This window comes from Balaenoptera physalus (assembly GCF_965194825.1).
Source record: "Balaenoptera physalus genome assembly, chromosome: 19".
NCBI lineage: Eukaryota > Metazoa > Chordata > Mammalia > Artiodactyla > Balaenopteridae > Balaenoptera > Balaenoptera physalus.
This window is the reverse complement of record NC_138900.1, coordinates 41,213,239-41,223,394: the sequence shown is the minus strand read 5'-3', so window position 1 is coordinate 41,223,394 and position 10,156 is coordinate 41,213,239. Positions and strand designations below refer to the sequence as shown.

Below are 10,156 nucleotides of genomic sequence, written 5' to 3'. Positions count from 1 at the left end.
ACTGAAGCCTGCACGCCTAGAGCCCGTGCTCCGCAACAACAGAAGCCACCGCAATGAGAAGCCCGCGCACCACAACGAAGAGTAGCCCCCGCTCACCGCAACTAAAGAAAGCCCGTGCGCAGCAACGAAGACCCAACGCAGCCAAAAATAAATAAAATTTAAAAAATACTTAAAAAAAATAAAGCTTACTGTTTAAAAAAAAAAAAGTTGGTGGGAAGGCTTGAAAGTCAGACAGGTCTGGGTTAAAAGTCTGGGCACAAGGTACTTATCTCCTGAGTCTGTTTCCTCATTTATAAAATGGAGATAATAAAACTCACCTGGCAGGAGTGTTTCAAGAATTAAAATAATAGCCGGACAGCGACGGGCCTCGGGGAGGGCCCAGGGGCGCCACCGGCTGGGCCTCGAGTGGGCCTCGCAAAGGTCTCCGTGAGGGCCGGGCGCCCTGGGCCTCAGGCAGCTTCGGGCAGCCCAGGGTGAGCCCCAGGCGGCGGCGGGGCGTGGTGTGCGTCGCGAGGCGGCGGCGGGGCGGGGCGTGCGTCGCGAGGCCCGCCCGCCCGGATGCGAGGCATGCCGGGAACCGCGCTTCCTCCTGGCGGGGGTGGGGCCCGAGAAAAGTACAGGGCTCCGGGCCAGGGCCTGCTGCCCCTGCGGAGCTGGCAGGATGGCTGAGGGCAGGGCGAGCGGCGCCGCCGGCCTCTTCGCCAAGCAGGTGCAGAAGAAGTTCAGCAGGGCCCAGGAGAAGGTACTGCAGAAGTTGGGGAAAACTGTGGAAACCAAAGATGAACGGTTTGAACAAAATGCCAATAACTTCTACCAACAACAGGCGGAAGGCCACAAGCTACACAAGGACCTGAAGAACTTCCTCAGTGCAGTCAAAGTGATGCGTGAAAGTTCAAAGAGAGTGTCAGAAACCCTGCAGGAGATCTACAGCAGCAAGTGGGATGGTCCTGAGGAGCTGAAGGCCATCGTATCGAATAATGATCTCCTTTGGGAAGACTATGAAGAGAAACCAGCTGACCAGGCTTTGAGGATCATGGAAAACTGTGTAGCCCAATTCAGCGAGATTAAGGAAAGAATTGCCAAATGGGGCCGGAAACTTGTAGACTATGACAGTGCCCGACACCACCTGGAGGCGGTACAGAATGCCAAGAAGAAAGGTGAGGCCAAGACTGCCAAGGCAGAGGAAGAGTTCAACAAAGCCCAGGTTGTATTTGAAGATCTGAACCAGGAACTACTAGAGGAGCTGCCTGTTCTTTATAATAGTCGTATTGGCTGTTATGTGACCATCTTCCAAAACATTTCCAACTTGAGAGACGTCTTCTACAGGGAAATGAGCAAGCTGAACCACGATCTGTACGAGGTGATGAGCAAACTGGAGAAGCGACGTTCCGACCAAGTCTTTGTGGTGAAGGGACTCTCAAGCAGCAACAGACACTCTCTAGTCATCTCTCCCCCAGTTCAAACATCTACAGTCTCCAGCCCTCTTACCTCACCCACCAGTCCCTCTGGTGGAGGTGGTCCCTCCACCTCAGCAAGGGAGGAAGAGCTGGCATCTGATCCAGCCCAGGGAGAAGACAACTCCGAGATTAAAAAAGAGCCCTTAAAAGACAAGGAAATAGAGGAGGAGGCTGAAGCAAGCTCCTCTGAGGGGGAAGAGCCTCTGCTAGCCTTCAATGGCCCCTCCCAGGCCCAGCCCTCACCCACCGTTGAGGGTGGAGAGTCCCAGGAGGAAGTTCTCCCTTGCTCCCCAGCTCCATCACCAGGCAGAGCTCTGATCCCTTCAGAGCAGGCTTCATCTTTCCCAGAAGTAGTCCTCCGAACCTGCACCTCAAGTGAAGGATCTGAACAGCCAAAGAGAGCCTCTATGCAGAGGGCCTCGGCACCGCCTGATAGGCCTCCTCCACCCAGAGCCACTCCCAGCCCCAGGTCCTTCTTAGGGAACATGCCCTCCAGCCCTCCAGCCTCTGAACGGAGTTCACCCACCAGCCCTAGGGCCTCCCTGGGGGCTGAGACTCCAAGTCCTAGGGCCTCCTTAGAGGCCTCTCCTGATCCACAGCCACCAGAGAAGCCAGCAAGAACTCCTGAGGTCAGAGAAAAGGAAAACACTGGTAATCTGAACCCAGAAGAACTTTGTGCTGCCCCAACCTTGATGATCTGTCAGAACCAAGGTCTTCAGCTTCATGTCTCTGCGGTTCCAGAAGAGACCAGCGTCATAGCACCCAAGCCTCAAGAAGAGGTGTCTACCATTCAAAATGCACAACTCTGAAGAGGAACTGCCAAGACCTCCCCACACACACCTCCCCAGAAAAGCCCCTCAGCTAGAGGATATAAGTCAGAGGGACTTAAGATCCAGCATTAATTTCTGGTTTCTCAAACTATGAATGCTGGCGGTCTCTAAAGACCTAGCATTAATGGAGGCTGAGGAGCAGACTTCGGGGAGGGAGGGAGGCAGTCTTGGGAGAAGAGACTGTTAGACTCGGAATATTTAATTCAGGTTTTAGCATTGTTAGAATAATAAGACTTTATATACTAATGAAGTGGGGCTAAAATGACTATAAAAAGCAAAAGCATCTGTAGACATAGACATTTGTCCACCCACAGGCATATAACCACACATACTCAGAGAATAGTGAACAGATCTTTGATTTACCACTCATTTTGCAAGACTTAAAACCAAAAGAACAGATTTTCAGATTGTTAAAGTATTATTCTGATGAAAAAAAAGTTAAAATAATATACGTAACCACCAGAAAATACGTATAGCCCTGCTGTTCAATAAATGGTGATCATGATTTCATCAGTCATGATGATGGTTGGCAGACAGAGGAAGTCTTCTTAAGTCACTTGCTACCCTCCTGTAATACTGAAGCATCCATCCTACCTTACTCTTCTTCTTTTCCTCTCTTCTATTCCTCTTCTGCTTCCAGCCTCTGCCCCCATCTTCTCTTCCTGTTCCCCTTTGCTCCAAGGTCTGCCCACAGGCCTACCATAACATGGCAGGCTGGTGTAAGATAATAGGGAGTGGTGGGGCCTGTGGCAGTCTGAGAGCACAGCTGGTATGGAGGGGGCAGCCACCTCTGAGCTCTAAGTTGCTATGCTGGAATGTGGGCCCAATGTTACCAGATATTTTGGGTTGGTTTTTTTCTTTTTTTCTTTTGAGAGAAGTCAGAAATCCACTATTTTATGGGAAATCTTTGGATTTTTTTATTTGTTGGAAATAATTCCAGTTTTATTCACTACTACGGGGTCCAAACTGAATTCTCAGATGGGCCAGTTCCAATCTGCAGAGTTCCAGCCAGTCACCTCTGAGTGACAAAGAGGCCGTGTGCATGGTGGGAGGCGGTAGGAATGGGAGCTCTTCACGTGTGTACAGATGTGCAGGCCTGCATGTATGTGTGTGCATGTGCATTTTATGGTTGTCTCCAGTCCTAAGCAATGAGAGAAGAGTGGGTTTCCCTGGAACATTTGGTTTTCATCCTTCCCCTCCTCAGTGGCTGCTGAGGCATTGGTTATATGGGATCTGGACCACTAAAGATCTGTCACATGGGGTCACTGCCTCTGCTTTTGGCTGCTCAAAGCTGCATCGGAGACCCTGGTCTGGGAGGTCTCTAGGCCCAAAATTCCAAGATGAAGTCCAAACCTCCTAGTTCCCTCTGACCTACAAATCTTTGATGCCTGTGTGCACACAAACTCATGCCTCCCTTGGACTTTTCTGTCCTTCTAAATAGTAGGCAAGATTTTCTTTCTCATACAGACTGCAAACTGGTGGTTGCTGATGGAATCTGGCCATGGCTACCCCCTTAAAATAGGGTCCCTGTTCTCCAGCCCCACAGTTCCCACTGCTCCCGATTCAACTCCACTACAACTACAACGCTGACAAATATCAGTGGTGTTTTAGCATCACACCTGTCTTGTTGTTTTCTCATAGTCGTATAAGGAGGAACACGAAATAGTTTTTGTACCTAAGTCTCTATCAAAAATTAGGAAATGGAAGATCAATGGACAAGTTTGCATGTTTCATGAAAAGTGTGAGGGTGTTATTTCTTTGTGGAAGTGGTGAATATTCCTTTCTGTTTAATATGCAAATAAAATGTGTTTGTATCAGGAAAATGCAACTTATGATTGCATTACAAAGTAGGCCATAGTAAGAAGTACGATTGGCATCTATAGAAGATCAGTGATGAATTGATGAAAATAAAAGGGATTAAAATTTCAAAAAGGTTTGATGTTGAATGGAATGTGATATTGAATGGAATGGAAGTGATGCCGCGGTGCAACTGTTTTATAATGTGTGTCACCCAGTTATGGACTGCAGTGGGAGAATATCACTGCTTGTCAGTGACTGCTGTTGTTCTTACTGGGGCTTTTTGTTTGTTTTTTTGGCCCCGCTATGCAGCACGTGGGATCTTAGTTCCCCGACCAGGGATCAAACCTGCGCCCTGCATTGGAAGCACAGAGTCTTAACCACTGGACCACCAGGGAACTCCTCTGTTGTTCTATTGTTAAAGAGACCTTATTAGGCAATAGTCATTTACCAGACATGTAATAAAAATTCTTAGGCATAAAAGATACTCCTCCAAGCACAAGACCAGTAGATCAGTCAAGTTTTCTTTGGTCAGAAGCAACAGAAACTGCCTCTGAGTCTTACTCAGTAAAGAAGATTGCTGGTGGGATCTGAGTTAGTTTACAGAAGATCCGGATGTCCGGGAGGAACCCTCCATGTGGCAGCCGAGCCAGCAGGGCCTGCCCTTGGCCTGGCCCAGTGGCTCCAGCTGTTTTGGTCTTTCTGCCCTTTGGCTCAAGACTTGAGTTCCAGGGAGGGGAGGATCTGAGGGGCTTGCGTGGGGCCACAGATCCACCCCTGGGCCTGTGAGGATACCAGGCCTGTGTGGTGTTATAGCCCCAATTCACAAAAATGAGGGGATGGCTAAAAGAGGTTCTGTGAAGTATAAAAACAGTGATGAAAAATAGAAGTGTAAATACTGTAATTCAGAAAAGGAGTGGCTGGAACCCAAGTGTGATTACTTCTGCTGGGATAAATAATCTGAGAACATGATGAGTTTGAGAAAGCAGCCAAAAATCGAAGTGAAGAAAACCAAACAACAGCAACAAATAAATCCAAAAGCGAAATAGGAAGTACCACGATGACTACCTGGAAGTTACATTTTGCTCTACTAGGAGTCCGTGGGGCCAGTTTCTAACCTGTGGTCTGTGGTAAAGCTCAGGCCTTTTCGGTTTTGAGCATCACTGCTGATTGGGTGGTCTGAGGAGCCTCTCATTGCAAAACAGCGCAGAGGACACACCCTGTGACTGATCTTTGCTCCTACAAGCTTTAGGAGAAGATTTCAAGAAAAGTGAGAGTTCTCAGAGCTCCTGGTACGAGCTTCTTCCCTTGGGTGGATTCTTGGCTTTTCTCCCAGCATGGCCCCCAAACACCAGTCTTCACTTCCACCCCAAGCAAAGAAACCGAAGAAACCAAGACGGACTCCTGCCTCCAGGCCAGAGGAAACGTCTGCCTCTCCGAACTTGCCGAAGGAAGCAAAAGAACAGCAAGAAGCAATTGAACATATTGATGAAGTACAAAATGAAATAGACAGACTTAATGAACAAGCCAGTGAGGAGATTTTGAAAGTAGAACAGAAATATAACAAACTCCGCCAACCATTTTTTCAGAAGAGGTCAGAATTGATCGCCAAAATCCCAAATTTTTGGGTAACAACATTTGTTAACCATCCACAAGTGTCTGCACTGCTTGGGGAGGAGGATGAAGAGGTGCTGCATTATTTGACAAGAGTCGAAGTGACAGAATTTGAAGATATTAAATCCGGTTACAGAATAGATTTTTATTTTGATGAAAACCCTTACTTTGAAAATAAAGTTCTCTCCAAAGAATTTCATCTCAATGAGAGTGGTGATCCATCTTCAAAGTCCACTGAAATCAAATGGAAATCCGGAAAGGATTTGACAAAACGTTCAAGTCAAACGCAGAATAAAGCCAGCAGGAAGAGACAGCATGAGGAACCAGAAAGCTTCTTCACCTGGTTTACTGATCATTCTGATGCAGGTGCAGATGAGTTAGGAGAGGTCATCAAAGATGATATTTGGCCAAATCCATTACAGTACTACTTGGTTCCGGACATGGATGATGAGGAAGGGGAAGGAGAAGATGATGATGATGATGAAGAGGAAGAAGGGTTGGAAGATATTGATGAAGAAGGGGATGAGGATGAAGGTGAAGAAGATGAAGATGATGATGAGGGGGAGGAAGGAGAGGAAGATGAAGGAGAAGATGACTAATGGAACACTGATGGATTCCAACCATCCTTTTTAAATTTTCTCCAGTCCCTGGGAGCAAGTTGCAGTCTTTTTTTTTTTTTTTTCTCCTTCTCCTCTTGTGCTCAGTTGCCCTGTTTTTGAGGTCTCTTTTCTCCTTTATACCATGGCTCACAACTTATTTTGGGGGGAAATACCTTGAGCAGAATTCAGTGGGAAAAGAATCTCTACCCCTTTCTGTTCCAGATTCATTTTTATCCCTTCCTGTCTCAACAAAAACTTTATGGAATCAACACCACCATGCTCTGTGGGAAAAAAGAAAAACCTTCTGCTCCCTTAGCTCTGCTGGAAGCTGGAGGGTGCTAGGCCCCTGTGTAGTAGTGCATAGAATTCTAGCTTTTTTCCTCCTTTCTCTGTATATTGGGCTCAGAGATTACACTGTGTCTCTATGTGAATATGGACAGTTAGCATTTACCAACATGTATCTGTCTACTTTCTCTTGTTTAAAAAAAGAAAAAAAAAACTTAAAAAAATGGGGTTATAGAAGGTCAGCAAAGGGTGGGTTTGAGATGTTTGGGTGGGTTAAGTGGGCATTTTGACAACATGGCTTCTCCTTTGGCATGTTTAATTGTGATGTTTAATGGACATCCTTGCAGTTTAAGATGACACTTTTAAAATAAAATTGTTTCCTAATGATGACTTGAGCCCTGCCACTCGATGGGAGAATCAGCAGAACCTGTAGGATCTTATTTGCAATTGACATTCTCTATTGTAATTTTGTTCCTGTTTATTTTTAAATTTTTCTTTTTGTTTCACTGGAAAGGAAAGATGATGCTCAGTTTTAAACGTTAAAAGTGTACAAGTTGCTTTGTTACAATAAAACTAAATGTGTACACAAAGAAAAAAAAAAAGTGAGCTGAGGCCTGAGCTGTTAACGCAGTTGCTTTAGAGGCAGATGCTCTCAGCAGCACAGCTGTTAAAATACTTAACTGGCAGAGAGGGTGGGAAGCCAAGCCACAGTCCCTGGTAGTGGCGCCCTCTGGTGGCCAGAGGCAGAAAGAAACTCTCTGGAAGAAAGGGTCTCCAGTTTAGATCCAGAGGACACCCATAGATGATGAAGAAACTAACTCCCATCATTAGGAAGGCACTGGGAAGGCAAGCCACTTTGTCCAAGAGTTAGCTGATAACACAGAAAACATATTTAGAGTTCCTCCACCTCTCAAATAGCAGATCCTGGAATTGTCAGATACCAAATATAGAACAGATATACACGAAATGATTAAAGAAATAAAGGATGCAAATGACAAAGATGAGGACCAACAAGGTACAATGAGAAACAGAGACCTTAAAAATGGGTATGCACAGAACTAGAACAAAAAATTTCACAATTTGTATGGAAACACAAAAGACCCCGAATAGCCAAAGCAATTTTGAGAAAGAAAAACGGAGCTGGAGGAATCAGGCTCCCTGACTTCAGACTATACTACAAAGCTACAGTAATCAAGACAGTATGGTACTGGCACAAAACAGAAATATAGATCAATGGAAGAGGATAGAAAGCCCAGAGATAAACCCATGCACATATGGTCACCTTATCTTTGATAAAGGAGGCAAGAATATACAGTGGAGAAAAGACAGCCTCTTCAATAAGTGGTGCTGGGAAAACTGGACAGCTACATGTAAAAGAATGAAATTAGAACACTCCCTAACACCATACACAAAAATAAACTCAAAATGGATTAAAGACCTAAATGTAAGGCCAGACCATATAAAACTCTTAGAGGAAAACATAGGAAGAACACTCTATGACATAAATCACAGCAAGATCCTTTTTGACCCACCTCCTAGAGAAATGGAAATAAAAACAAAAATAAACAAATGGGACCTAATGAAACTTAAAAGCTTTTGTACAGCAAAGGAAACCATAAACAAGATGAAAAGACAACCCTCAGAATGGGAGAAAATATTTGCAAATGAAGCAACTGACAAAGGATTAATCTCCAAAATATACAAGCAGCCCATGCAGCTCAATATAAAAATAACAAACAACCCAATCCAAAAATGGGCAGAAGACCTAAATAGACATTTCTCCAAAGAAGATATACAGATTGCCAACAAACACATGAAAGAATGCTCAACATCATTAATCATTAGAGAAATGCAAATCAAAACTACAATGAGATATCATCTCACACCAGTCAGAATGGCCATCATCAAAAAATCTACAAACAATAAATGCTGGAGAGGGTGTGGAGAAAAGGGAACCGTCTTGCACTGTTGGTGGGAATGTAAATTGATACAGCCACTATGGAGAACAGTATGGAGGTTCCTTAAAAAACTAAAAATAGAACTACCATATGACCCAGCAATCCCACTACTGGGCATATATCCTGAGAAAACCATAATTCAAAGAGTCATGTATCAAAATGTTCATTGCTGCTCTATTTACAATAGCCAGGACATGGAAGCAACCTAAGTGTCCATCAACAGATGAATGGATAAAGAAGATGTGGCACATATATACAATGGAATATTACTCAGCCATAAAAAGAAACGAAATTGAGTTATTTGTAGTGAGGTGGATGGACCTAGAGTCTGTCATACAGAGTGAAGTAAGTCAGAAAGAGAAAAACAAATACTGTATGCTAACACATATATATGGAATCTAAGAAAAAAAAAAAAAGGTCATGAAGAACCTAGGGGCAAGATGGGAATAAAGACATAGACCTACTAGAGAATGGACTTGAGGATAAGGGGAGGGGGAAGGGTAAGCTGTGACAAAGTGAGAGAGTGGCATGGACATATATACACTACCAAACGTAAAATAGATAGCTAGTGGAAAGCAGCTGCATAGCACAGGGAGATCAGCTCGGTGGTTTGTGACCATCTAGAGGGGTGGGATAGGGAGGGTGGAGGGAGGGAGACGCAAGAGGGAAGAGATATGGGAACATATGTATATGTATAACTGATTCACTTTGTTATAAAGCAGAAACTAACATACCATTGTAAAGCAATTATACTCCAATAAAGATGTTTAAAAAAAATGGGTATTCAAAAAATAAAAATGTTTCTTTGTTGAACTGAAAAAACCTCAAGAGGATGGTTGAATAGTAAATTAGACACAGGTGAAGAGGGAATTAGTAAACTAGGATGTGTATCCACAGTAGTCACCCAGAATGCAGCACAGTGACCAAAAGATACAAATATAAACAAAGTGATAATAAGAGATGTGAAGGACAGAATAAGAAAGTCTAACATATGTCTACTTAGAGTCCCAGAAGTAAAGAATAGAGAGCCTGAAGAAGAGGCAATATTTGAAAAGATAATAGCTGAGCTCATTCCAGAATCTATAAGAAAACATAAAAACACAAAGCCAGGAAGTACAACATACGTCAAAAAGCATAAATAAAAAGAAATTCATGCTTCAACTCACCTTAGTGAAAGCATAGTACACTCAAAACAAGAAGGTCTTAAACAGGGCCAGAGGGCTTCCGTGGTGGCGCAGTGGTTGAGAATCTGCCTGCTAATGCAGGGGACACGGGTTCGAGCCCCGGTCTGGGAAGATCCCACATGTCGCAGAGCAATTAGGCCCGTGAGCCACAACTACTGATCCTGCGCGTCTGGAGCCTGTGCTCCGCAACAAGAGAGGCCACGATAGTGAGAGGCCTGCGCACCACGATGAAGAGTGGCCCCCGCTTGCCGCAACTAGAGAAAGCCCTCACACAGAAACGAAGACCCAACACAGCCAAAAATAAATAAATTAATTAATTAATTAAAGTTAATGGGTTATTAAAAAAAAAAAAAAAGGGCCAGAGAGAAAGGACAGATAATTTATAAAGAAACAACAATTAGGTTGAGGGGACCCTTCTCAAAGCAATGGAAT

General features: G+C 44.5%; 2 pseudogenes across 2 annotated transcripts; both read left to right on the top strand.

Annotated features, from left to right (window-relative positions):
• Positions 1-610: 610 nt before the first annotated feature.
• Positions 611-5,035, top strand: LOC309649452 (bridging integrator 2 pseudogene; annotated as a pseudogene). The gene has a single exon. The product of its transcript is annotated as a bridging integrator 2 pseudogene (transcript).
• Positions 5,036-5,364: 329 nt separating this feature from the next.
• On the top strand, positions 5,365-7,184 carry LOC309649462 (protein SET pseudogene; annotated as a pseudogene). The gene has a single exon. The product of its transcript is annotated as a protein SET pseudogene (transcript).
• Positions 7,185-10,156: the final 2,972 nt, after the last annotated feature.